Raw genomic sequence first — 13,632 nt, forward strand, 5'->3', positions numbered from 1 at the left:
GAAAAAAGACTTTAGAATACAAAATCTGAAGACCTGATTTCAAGCCAAGCCTTTTACGCATATTTTATAACCCAGGGCAGTTGTTTAACCTCTTAAATCTCCTAAGCAGCTGCAGAATAGTTGCCAGTCGGCATTGGTAGAGTTACCAGTTGGTATAAAAGCATGCTAATTTCCCATATTAAAACACAGAACAAATAATTTCATAATGCTATTTTTTTTTTGGTGGCAATTGGGATTAAGTGACTTGCCCAGGGTCACACAGCTAGTGTCTGAGACTGGATTTGGACTCAGGCCCTCGTGGCCAGGGCCAGTGCCAGTGCTCTATCCACTGCACCACCCAACTACCCCACAATACTGAATTTTTAAGGACTTTTTAACACATTGGAAAGTATATTAAGGCAAAAAAGTACTAGGTTCTTCTTGTGGGGACTCCATAATCAATTAGTCATTGACAGTCATCTCTACCTTCATAAGTGTGCTCCTGACTAGTACAGTTTTTGAAACTAAGCAAGGGTTCTATATTTTTCATCTACTTGGAAATGACAGCAAAATTAAAGTTCCCAAAGTACTGAAATGATTTTTCCTTTTGTTCAACCTACCTCAACCTTGATCAGTGTGTACATATATATAGTGACTTGCACAGAACAAACCTTATAGAGAGAATTATGAAATGGACAAAAAATACAAATACATATTTATACTTACATACTTAGTGTATACAACATTCACCACATGTGATTTTGCTAAAATAAGTTTACTGTTCAAAATCAGACCTTAAGATGAAAATAGCTTTTTATTAGTGAATTAAGCAGATACAAAAAATTTCCTTGAACCCAGTAGGGAATAGAAGGATGAAGTTAACTATCTCAATTTTCTTCTGTTTCCTGTATTTCATTATGTGTTGTTTGAGAGTTTATGTTTTCTTTACTTGTTGGAATATTTACTTAGGCAGCATGGTATAGTAACTAGAGGGCTAGTCTCAGCATCAGAAAGATCATGGGTCTGATTAACTCTGGTACATACTGATTGTGAAACTGGGCAAGTCATATAAGTTTAGTGCTCCAAGTAACTCTGAGGCAAGAATTTTTTAGTAGGTTCTGAGCTGCAACGGCAGAGGGAGTTCCCTTCCCTGAAGTTTCCTACATTAAAGAAATTATAGGTCCAGTATTAAAAAAAAAAAAAAAGTAAGCACTTTGTCCATGAACCAGTTATAGAAGTTATAGTTATAGAAGTAACTTTAATATGCAGAATGATTCTTGGAAATATTTGTTATTCTGGTTTTTTATTTGTTATTCTGGTTTTTTCCTGTAACTGGGTTCATCAACATTTGTGAATTATAACTTTTAACTTTAATGGGAAATCTTGCATTTGAGACCTGTTTGTATGTGTTTTGGCTAAGGTTTACTGTAAATATACCATCATTTTGAAGGCATGTTTCGTAAGTATATTATTTTATATTTATTATTTTTTATTATCCAAGTGTACATTTACTTTCTAGAATACAAAAGTGCTACATAATAATATTAATGGAAATAAACTACATAACTATGACATTTCTAAAATCTAGTTGAAAAATTTGCTTTAGCATTTGATATTTCTTTGGCTAACTAATATGAGTTATTTGTCTTTGTTGTATTTTACACAGACCAACTGCCTGGGGGCATCTTCAGTCAGATTGCTATATTACATCAAGCATTCATAGAAACGTAGACCACTAGGAGCTGGAAAGGATTTTAGAGCTGGACCACTCCACCTTTGTCCTCCTAAGGGATCCATGAATAGATTTCAGCATCCTTTCCATTTCAGAGAAATCCATCTTGTATTTTCAAATTTCATCATTTGATTCTTGAGGGTAACATAACGAGTTTTCCCAGAGAAATGACAGATTTATAGAAATTTGCTAATGAAATGGACAACAAAAATAAATTATTAAAAAAATTTTATGAATAAGCAAAGATACATCTTTTTTTGTACCACGACCCAGTTACTTAATGTATAAGATGTTTCTAAAGATCTAACATGAGAACTACAAAACAGGACAAATAGTAAAATTATTACTACCAGCAGTTTAGAGATGTTTTAAAAAGACTCCAATAAAATATTTTTTTAAATTGATATTAGAACAGGTGTTCTATTGACATTTGTCAATAAACCTTATTTATTACAGTGTATTTGGTCTGGTCATATGCGGCTTAACAAAAAGTTGGTCTGATTTCCTCTCTTTTCTCTCACCAAGTCAACTAAGCATACTTAAAAGAACTGTTACCTCAAAAGAGCAAAGTTCTGGTGTCACAGACATGGCTTTCAGTGAATTAGCTCCTGTCCAGTGTATGGGGCGCACTGGAGCCTGTTTGGTCTAATAAATCTAGGGAAACAGCAGGATGTGGCTTTCAGGAAAGCTTGGTTCATGTTTCAGCTCTGATACAGTTTGACTTAGAAAAAAAAAATCCCTTCACCTCTGTTGCCTAGTTTTTTCACCTGTGAAATGATAGGATTGAAATAGATCATGGAATCTTAACCTTTTTTTTTTTTTTTTGCTTCATGGGTCCCTCCAGTAGCTTGGTGAAGACCAGGGATACTTTTCAGAATGATGTTTGTTGCCTGCTTTCATATTTCAATTCAATAATTCAAGGAAATGCTAAGTTCCAGTTAGGGGTTAGTGAAGGTAAAGATTTTTTTCTCCAATTTCATAGACCCCCTGAAATCTATCCACAGCCATTGGGGAGAGGGGTCCATGGACTCCAGGTAAAGAACGTGGAGTTTAAAATCCTTTCCAGTGCTTAGTGGTCTTAAGTTTTTATGAAAACTTGTCATGTGGTGATTTGACTAGGATCCCCAGGCAGGTGGAAGCCAGCAGTGCTCTGAATGGAAATCTCTCATGGAGTTTGGAAACCACAGATTGCAATGCAGTGACCAAGGACCCTCCAAGGCAGCTTGAAGACCACAGAACTGTGAGTCATAACAATCTATGAGGGCTAAAAGCTGCCAATACTAAGCACAGGTACATTAGGGGAAGTAGAAACCAGGAACAGGAGCTAAAGACATTGAGGTCAGCACCAAATAGAGCTCAACCACCCCATCCCAAGGGGTTAGGAACCTGGCCCTGGCACAAAGTCCCAGAACTGAGGCTGGAGATATGAGGAAACAGGAGAAACCATATAGCAATTATGAAATACTATGGTTACAAAACACTCTCCAAAAAGGAGTAACACTGTATCAACTAAAATGGAGAGCCTTAGGAGAAAAATAAAATAGCTTGTCTACAAGGGCAACCAGAATAGCTGGAAGAAATGAAGCAAGAGACACAAAATGAAGTAAGAGCTTTGAAGGAAAAAAATGGAAACGGTTGCTTAGAAGAGAAAGCAGGGAAACTTTATTCAAGTAGCACCCTCCCAGAAAATTAGAATGGAGCATATAGAATTCAATGGCTCCAGATGATGACACGAAATGTTAGAACAAAAATAAAAAGGTTGGAAAATTCAAAGAAAACATAAGGTGTCTAGTATCAAAAACAACTGACCTGAAAAACCAGTCTAGGAGATATGTTTTAAAAATGACTAGACCTCCTGAAAACCATGACTAAATAAAAACCTAAATGTTATAATTCAAAATATAAATGAAAAATGCAAAGATGTAGTAAAAGTGAAAATAGAATCCTCCAGTCACTTCCTTAAAGAAACCCCAAAGTGAGAACTGCCAAGAATGTCATAGCCAAAATCTAGTTCCAGTTCAAAGAAAACAAAGAATTTTGAAGGAATAGTTAATCAAAGTATTGGGAGAAATAGCAGAACCATCTAAGTTAGGAATCTCAATATATCCCTTTCAGACTTAGGCAAATACAACAACAACAAATAAATATTAAAGAAGTATACTGGGGTGCCTCAGCACCTCATGTGACACAGTCTGCTGGTGCTGCTGGAGGAAGAAAAGGAAAAGGAAGTAGGACCCAACCTATGGACAAGTCAACAAGCATTTATAAAGCACTTACCATATTCCAGGTATTTTACTAAGCACTTAATACAAATATATACAGCAAGGCAGTCCCGCCTTCAAGGAGCTTACATTCTAGTTGGGGAAGACAGTACGTAAAAGGAAGCTGAAAGGGAGGGATTGGGTAAAATACTCATGGGCGGGAGCATGAAAGAGAAAGTCTGGAGAGTGAGGAGTAAAACCTGGAGAGGAATGAACACCTTGCTGTCCTGAGTACGTTCCTTAAAGTGGAGTCTTTAACAGAGGAAGGGGCCACGGACGTGGAGTATATGTGTAGTGTTAGAAGTCCAGGGCTAGAGTGAACTTTGAGGCAAGGCAAGAGGAAAACTGCCTGGATACAGGAGATGGCAGAGACATTGGTGGCAAGTGTAGCTGTAGATGCAGCTGTCCCCTTCCCTCTCCCCTCCCACTACTTATATGGCCAATGCAAGGACAAAGTTAGCCCTAAACTGTCAAAGTATATTTTCATGAAAAGTGAATCAGACTATTGAAGAAGTAACAAATTATTCCAGCTTTTTAGATAATGGTGGCTGTGGGGTACATAGCAACCAACACATTTTTTACAACTCTGGGATCATTTGGACAATCCAATGCCTTCCCCCCCACACACACACACTCCCACAGTGTACCCCAAGCTTTAGACCATTTCCAAGAAGCAGTTTACTAGACCAAGACTGGATCATCAAACCTGTGCTGATCTTTGGAGGCCAATCTGGCACCCACTAATCCCAGGGGAGTTCTGGACCTGACAGGTCAACAGCAATTGAAGGAATGATTGAACATTTCTTTGCAGAGTTTTTAAAGAATTCATCAGTTCCTGGTTCCTCATATCATTTTTCATGGAGTGTGATGCTGTACTCCAGTGTAAGGGACTATGTTTGGAGTCAGGTGAGGGCTTGATGCCATCATTATCTAGTTTTGAAAATACTAAGCTTCCCTTAGCTGATAAAAAAATAAAATCTTATTTCTTCTTACAGGGATAGTAACTCAGAAGCCAGTTAATACTGGGTTCAGAGTGTCCAGTGTGAAAAGGAGACTACACTACCACTGAGAAAAGTCTGGTAACTAGCTGTAATAAGCCAGGTAGAGTTGGAAATGCATGCCTTATTTCCTGATTGCAGGAAAAGCTGTAATGGTGAGAAGCCTGCTTGGCAAATACAGAACACTTATTTGAACAACAGCTTTAGCAGAAACAGCTTGCTGTCCAAGAGGAAATTGACCTATGGAGAAAGAAGGATCTTGATGAACTTTCTGAAGCTTAAAACCATCACGGAGTTGGGATTGTCATAGTTTTACTACCACAATGTAAATTGTATAAAAAAGAGTGGGTGCAGAAATTCCAGTTCATTTTAATGCAGAGTGGTGTCTCTCTCCAAATTTAAAGTTTAAAATCTACAGGTGGAATTGTATCTAAATCCATATGCATTATTCCTGAATTCAGATTGATGACTTGACTTTATACTTGTGAAGCTTAATTATGAATTTCTTTCAGAATAAAATAAATTTTTAAAGGTCCAGTCCTAACTGCTATCTGTTAGACTGCCTTGTAATGGAGGTTTCCACTTTCTCCCCGGGCCTCCCGAATAAGTGTATTCTAAAGTAAATGCAATGGAATCAAAACCTCAAAGCTCTTTAGGTAGAAAGTATTTGTGTGAATTGGATGAAAGTGGCTCCTCCTAGCCAGATTAGCCATGAAATCTAATGAAATGAAACTGGAGCTTTTGATTTTGCTTTAACTTGAGTGTCCAAGAGCAAATAGAAGAACTTTAAAATTGTTAAAGAAAAGGTATCAATGTCTCTTTGGTTTTGCTCATTTTTCTTATTAAAAAAAATACTTTAGGAGAAAGTATTTTTTTTCTTAAGAAGACAATATGGTATATCTTGGGAGTTTAGCTAGGTATCTGAGTGTTTGAGCCTATTCCCTTGTTGAGAAAGAGTAAAGGCAGAATGAAAGCTAAAGGGACAGAGGACTAGGACCCTTTCTTTCAGGGTTTATGATTGCCCTTGAGTCACACCTTGTTTCTTTTTTTTTTTTTTTTTTTTGGCAATTGGGGTTAAGTGACTTGCCCAGGGTCACACAGCTAGTAAGTGTCAAATGTCTGGTCTGAGGCTGGATTTGAACTCAGGTACTCCTGAGTTCAGGGCTGGTGCTCTATCCACTGTGCCATCTAGCTGACTCTCACACCTTGTTTCTTGCTGTTGTCCTGGGGGCCACTCAAACACATCTTTTCAGGAAATGGGATGTTTCATAAACTGCTTCAGTGGCCAATTCATTGGTATTTGATAATCAATTGGTCTTCAAGAACTTAGATTTTTATGTTATCTCTTTTAAAATTAAAAAAAAAACCACCACATTTCACTTGTAAATCTTCTTTTTGTTTCTTGCTGATGTTAGAGTCATGCCAATTGTGGCCAAGCCCAAAGGGAACTTGACCCAAGGAGAAAGAAGGGCCCTACTTTGTCAATGCAAGAGCATTCCCACACCCATATACACACAGCTGTACAAGTGTTTCATTTTTCTGAAGTTGAATAAATGAAGGTTTAAGAAAAGTTAAAGACCAGAATGAAATTTAGAAATCTTAGAAAAGATATTGTAAGGTCCAGAATTCCCTTGGCTGGGGAACTCTGTACCTCCCCCATAACTGGGAGGTGTTCTTGATACCAAAAGAAGAGGCCAAGGAGCTCCAAATTTATTATAGGAGTTCAGTCATGCATTATAATTACTTACAAAACAGGGGCAATCTGGGGCAACTGCCAGACAGTAGTGGATCCTCACCAAAGAACCCCCAAAATCCCCATACTAATTATAAAAAACAGACAAAGGGAGGAGGAGCTAGAGAGTGCATCACTACTGATTGGGGGATATTTTTGTTTCTGTTTTTTGTTTTTTCTTAGTAATAAGGTTGGACGTTAAGCCAATGTTATGCCAAACTTAAGTTTGTATATTGATCATGTACTGGTCACATATGGGTCACGATATTCTTGTTATGGCTTTCATAGGTCATAATATCTAAGTTTTGACTCAGTGTCTAAATTGTGATTCAGCATCTGTTATGATTTTAACAGGTCACCATTTTTGGGCTTCTACCTTTCACAGAGTTTAAGTTTTTATGGCTTTTCACTTTTTACTGTATTTTATGGCTTTTCCCTAATCAGGAATCCATAGATATGATAGAACTCTGATGTCTGAGTGACAATAGGAAGGAACATACATATTTTTCAACTGCACTTGGAACCTTTACAAAACACAACCATATGTTGGGGCATACAAACCTCATTATTTAATGCAGAAAAATAGAAATATTAAATATATCAGGTATTGGCCACAACATAATAAAAATTATAATCAAGGGCATTTGAAAAACAAAAGGCAAACTTAAATGGAAAAATATACTAAAGAATAAATTTCTGCTACTCCTGAGTGAAAGAAACACTTTCAGCTGAGGACTTTGATTTATTTTTGTCGCTTTTAAAAACTGGGACTATTTGTCAAGACCTCCTTTTTTTCTCAGCCTCCTCTCTCTCTCTCTCTTTCTCTCTCTCTCTTTCTCTTTCTCCCCCCCTTCTCTCCCCCCTCTCAGAATTTATTAAGTGCCTACTATATACTGGGCTCTGTGCTAAGTGTTTTATGAATATTCTTGTTTGGTTCTACCTGTGAGGTAGGTGTTGTTGTATACCCATTTTATAGTTGGGGAAACTGAGGCAGACAGAGGTTAAGTGACTTGTCACACAACTAGTGAGTGTCTGAATTCAGAACTCTATCTATTATGTCACCTAACTGTAACAATGAAATATCATTATACTATAAGAAATGACAAATTGGACAGATTCAGAAAAATCTTGCATAAAATGATGCAGAGTAAAGTGAACAGAATAAGGACAACAATGTATAATGTAACAAAAATATTGTAAAGGAAAATAATTTTGAACCATTTGACTCTGACCAATACAATCAACAGGTGCAACTCCAGAAGCCTGATGATGAAACACGCTGAGTATTTCTTGATGGAGAAGTGTTGGACTAGAAATACAGATGAAAACATTTTCGGGCATGACAAATTGTGGATTTTTTTTTTTACTTGATTATGTTAATTTATTATATGCAGGGTTTTTTTTTTTTTGATGGGGAGAGAAAGGAAAGTTGAAAGTGAAAAAATAGTAATAGTGATAATGATGACCCCGCCCCACCCTAAAAGAGGAAAAGCGTTTTAAAGAGAGCAATAAAAAGCATTAATGGAACTTTTTAATACATAGAATAAAACAGAATAACGTCCAAAGGGAGACATAGGTAAAACAATACAGCTTTGGAACTGTGTTTAATTTATTATATGCTAAAAAAAAATAGTCTGTATGTAATAGATCCACTGTTTCATAGTTCAATAAGCTTTTTTCTATTCATTGTAACAATAATTATATTTCTTGATACTTTTCAAGTCCATAATAACAAAAACTGAAATTAAAATCCTGAGAAAAATGGAACCAGATTTATCCACTCATCCACTATTACACCCAGTCTGGTGTATTAGATAGAATTACTATGTATAATAGTACCCATTTTTTCAATTTATTTTTAAACCCCTATCCACCCCCTCCAAATTCTTCAAATAAAAAAAAATTAGTCAAGCAAAAAAAATCACACATTTTCCATGTTCAAAAATATATTTATCATTCTGCCCCCCCTTTTTTTTATGTATGCTAAGCCCTGGAATCCAAGAGATTACCACTGTAGCTGACCTGGCATCAGGAAGATCTGAGTTCAAATTTGACCTCAGATGCTACTGGCTGTGTGAGAGGGGGCAAGGTTCTTCTTACTGTCAGCCTCAGTTTTCCCAGCTGTAAAATGGGGATAATAATAGCCCCTATCTGCCAAGGCTGTTTTGAGATATAATGTATTTGTGAAGTGCTTGAAAAATTTGAAGTACTATTAAATGCTAGTTATTATTATTATTGTTTCCTATTTCCCTCAATTTATTCTCTCTATTTTTTTCTTATCTCTGTTATAGCATTTCTAGCTTTAGTAATAACATTTTAGTAATAATTTAGTAATAACATCAAGCATGTACACTTGCTTTACCCCTTATCTTATTGGAAAAGTCTCTAGTTTATTCCCACTATATATAATGTTAACTCTCAGATTAAGATAGATGCTATTTACCATGTATAAATGAAGGGCCCATTTACAATGTACAATTTTTTGTTTCCATGGTCTTCTTGCTCATTTATTTTAACATTTTCTGTCAATATTCATTAAGGATATTAGTCAGTAGATTTTTTTTGTGATTGTTCTTTCTCTCATTTAGGTATTAAAATGATATTTTTTTGTATCATAGGTGAGTTTTAGTAGAATCCCTTATTTTTACATCATTGCAAAAAATATAATATTGAATTAATATTTTTTGATTATTTGACAGAATTAATTTATAAATTCATCTCTTCACTTTTTATTGAGAGTTCATTTGTGGATAGTTCAATTTCTTTTTCTGAAATTAGATTATTTAAATCATATGTATTTTCTTTTAATCCGAATATTTTATATTTTCATCCATTATCAAATGATCAATTTTGTTGGCATATAGTTGGGCAAAATTGTTCCTAATAATTTCCCTTATTCTCCATTTCTTATTTCTGCCTTTTTATTTTTGAACTGACAATTGAGTTTTCTTTTTTTTTAATCAGACTCATTAATGTTTTATCTATTATGTTTTCTTTAAACTTGACTACTCATTTTATTCATTAATTCATTTGATTTTTATTTCAACTTTGTTAATTTCTTCTTTGATTTTCAGAATTTCTATTTTGGTGTTAGGTTGGGGTTTTATAATATGTTGGTTTTCTAGGCTGTTTTTATTTTTAAGTTGCTTGCCCAAGTCACTGATCTGTTCTTGATCTTTTCTGGTGATTTAAACATTTAGAGATATAAAATTTGACCTCATGACAACTTTGTTTTTCCCTCCTTTAAATTTATTATTTATTTATTCTTAACAATCTTTTTTTAAATAAATTAATTTTTAGTTTTCAACAATCACTTCCATAAGCTTTTGAGTTATAAATTTTTCTGCCTTGTTCCTCACCTCCCTCTCCAAGACAGCATGCAATCTGATATAGGCTCTACATATACATTCCTTTTAAACATATTTTCACATTAGTCATGTTATAAAGAAAAATTAGAACCAATAGGAGGAACCACAAGAAAGAAGAAACAAAACAAAACAGAAGAAAATAAAAGAGCAAATAGTACGCTTTGATTTGCATTCAAACTCCATAGTTCTTTCTTTGGATGTGGATAGCATTTTCCATCATGAGGCCTTTGGAGATGTCTTAGATCCTTGTGTTGCTGAGAAGGATTAAGTCTATCAATATTAGTCACCTTACAATGTGGCTGTTACTGTGTGCAGCATTCTCCTGGTTCTGCTCACTTCACCCAGCATCAGACCATACAAGTCTTTCCAGGTTTTTCCTGAAGTCTGTCTGTTCATCATTTCTTATAGCACAATGGTATTCCATTACATTCATATACCACAACTTGTTCAGCCATTCCCCAGCTGATGGGCATCCCCTCAATTTCCAATTCTTGGCCATCACAAAAAGGACTGCTATAAATATTTTTTGTACATGTGGGTCCTTTTCCCATTTGTATGATCTCTTTGGGATACAGACCTAGAAGTGATATTGCCGGGTCAAAGGGTATGCACATTTTTATAGCCCTTTGGGCATAGTTCCAAATTGCTCTCCAAAATGATTGGATCATTTTACAACTCCACCATCAATGTATTAGTGTTCCAATTTTCCCACATCTTCTCCAACATTTATCAGTTTCCTGTTTTGTGATGCTAGCCAATCTGATAGGTGTGATGTGGTACCTCAGAGTTGTTTTGATTTGCTGAATGCATATACTATTAACTGTGGTTTTTATCAAATTCATTTTCCTGGTTTTTAATTTTTTTCTAGTATTTTGATTTAAATACTTTACATGTAAATCAAATATGTTTTTGTTTTCATCTTTTTTATTATTAATAAATTTATTTATTTTTAGTTTTCAACATTTACTTTCACAAGATTTTGAGTTCCAAATTTTTACCCCATCTCACCCCTCCCCCCACCCCAAGATGGCATGTATTCTGAATACCCCTTCCCCTAGTCTGCCTTCCCTTCTATCTCTCCCACCACTTCTCTTATCCCCTTCTATTTTCCTGTAGGGCAGGATCGATTTCTGTACCCCATTTCCTGTATTTCTTATTTCCCAGTTGCATGTGAAAACATTTTTTTTTAAACATGTGTTTTTAAAACTTTAGGTTCCAAATTTTCTCCCTTCCTCCCTCCCCACCCACCCTCATTGAAAAGGCAAGCAACTCAATATAGGCTATACATGTGCAGTTATGCAAAACACTTCCATAGTAGACATGCTGTGAAAAACTAACTCTATTTCCCTTAATCCTATCCCGCCCCCCCCATTTATTCTATTCTTTCTTTTGACCCTGTCCCTCCTCAGAAGTATTTGCTTCTGATTACCCCCTTTCCCAATCTGCCCTCCTCTCTATCATCCCCCTACTCTCTTGTCCCCTTCCCCCCACCTCATTTTCCTGTAGGGTAAGACAGATTTCCATAGCCAATTGAGTGTGTAAGTTATTCCCTCCTTAAATCAAATCCTATGAGAATAAGATTCACTCATTCCCTCTCACCTTCCCCCATTTCCCCTCCACTGTAAGAGCCTTTTCTTTTCTGTTTTGTTTGTGTGAGATAATTTACCCCATTCTACCTCTCCCTTTCTCCTTCTCCCAGTATAATCCTCTCTCACCCCTTAATTTTATTCTCCAGATATGACCCCCTTCATCTTCAACTTGCCCTGTACTATCTATCTATCTATCTATCTATCTATCTATCTATCTATCTATCTATCTATCTACATATAATTTTTTTCCTCCAACTACCCTAATACTGACAAAGGTCTCATGAGTTACAAATACCATCATTCCATGCAGGAATGTAAACAGTTCAACCTTAATAAGTCTCTTATGATTTCTCTTTCCTGTTTATCTCTTCATGTTCCACTTGAGTCTTGTATTTGAAAGTCAAGTTTTCTATTCAGCTCTGGTCTTTTCATCAAGAATGCTTGAAAGTCCTCTATTTCACTGAATATCCATTTTTCCCCCTGAAGGATTATCCTCAGTTTTGCTGGGTAGGCGATTCTTGGTTGTAATTCTAGCTCCTTTGCCCTTTGGAATATCATATTCCAAGTCTTTAAGGTAGAAGCTGCTAAATCTTGTATTATCCTGACTGGTTTCTTTCTGGCTGCTTCCAATGTTTTCTCCTTGACCTGGGAACTCTGGAATTTGGCTATAATATTTTGGCAATTTTCATTTTGAGATCTTTTTCAGGAGGTGATTGGTGGATTTTCTCAATTTCTATTTTACTTTCTGGTTCTAGAATATCAGGGCAGTTTTACTTGATAATTTTTTTAATCATAAAATAAAATATTTATTACATGATTACGGAAGCTTTAAAAAAAAACCAGCACCCCAAGGGTGAGGTTCACTGGTTCTTGTAGCAATTTTAGCATTTCTTTCTGCTGTAAATTCAGAAACAAACTGGACTATTTCAGGATGGCTGAATTTTCCTGCAGTTGAGTCATAGAATTCCTGAAGCCTTCCAGGTTTGTTCTCCAGTCCTCATACTTGAATGCCTGCAGAATCATTTCACACTGGTTCAGCTGTTTCACAAACTGGACTGGTTCTCATACTCTTCCCAGAGATCATAGATTTCCTTCTTGACATCTTCTGATAGCAGCTGGGTTAACAGCTTCATAGCTTCCTTTTCTAGCCTGTGTTTTTCTTCTTTAGGAATGTTATCTGAAGTGGCTATATCACCAGTGATGCACTCTGCCATATCAAGAACCAGCGTGAGCCAGACACATCTGTCTTTCTTAAGATGCTTATCTTCAGTTACAAAAGCTATGATAGCCATTCTGTACATATGATTGGATATGCTTTTTGGCTTCCCCACATTTCTGTAGACCCAGCCTGCACGTGGTACTCTCTTGAGCTGGCTCACCAGCCACAGGAACTGAAGCAGGCTCTGGGTCCTGCCACTGCCACCTTGAGCAGAAGCCATGGGGCTCACTGGCAGGCCGGTCTAGTCACTCAGTTTCCACGTGGCAGCCCTGATAATTTCTTGAAAGATGATGTCTAGACTCTTTTTTTGATCATGGCTTTCAGGTAGTCTAATAATTTTTAAATTATCTCTCCTGGATCTATTTTCCAAGTCAGTCGTTTTTCCAATGAGATATTTCACATTGTCTTCTATTTCTTTTCATTCTTTTGGTTTTATTTTATTGTTTCTTGATTTCTCATAAAGTCATTAGCTTCCATTTGCTCAATTCTAATTTCTAAGGAATTATTTTCTTTAGTGAGCTTTTGTACCTCCTTTTCCATTTGGCCAATTCTGCTTTTTAATGCATTCTTCTTCTCATTGGTTTTTTGGACCTCTTTGGCCATTTGGGTTAGTCTAGTTTTTATGGTATTATTTCCTTCAATATTTTTTGTGTGTCTCCTTTACCAAGCTGTTGACTCTTTTTCATTATTTTCTTGCATCATTCTCATTTCTTTTCCCAATTTTTCCTCTACCTCTCTTACTTGATTTTCAAAA

At 36.0% G+C, this 13,632-nt stretch overlaps 1 pseudogene; it reads right to left on the reverse strand.

Annotated features, from left to right (window-relative positions):
* Positions 1-5,094: 5,094 nt before the first annotated feature.
* LOC114034239 lies at positions 5,095-13,098 on the reverse strand (annotated as a pseudogene).
* Between the last annotated feature and the right edge of the window lie 534 nt (positions 13,099-13,632).

The sequence above is a fragment of the Vombatus ursinus genome, unplaced genomic scaffold (genome assembly GCF_900497805.2).
Source record: "Vombatus ursinus unplaced genomic scaffold, bare-nosed wombat genome assembly UNPS02008685.1, whole genome shotgun sequence".
NCBI classification, from domain to species: Eukaryota; Metazoa; Chordata; class Mammalia; order Diprotodontia; family Vombatidae; genus Vombatus; species Vombatus ursinus.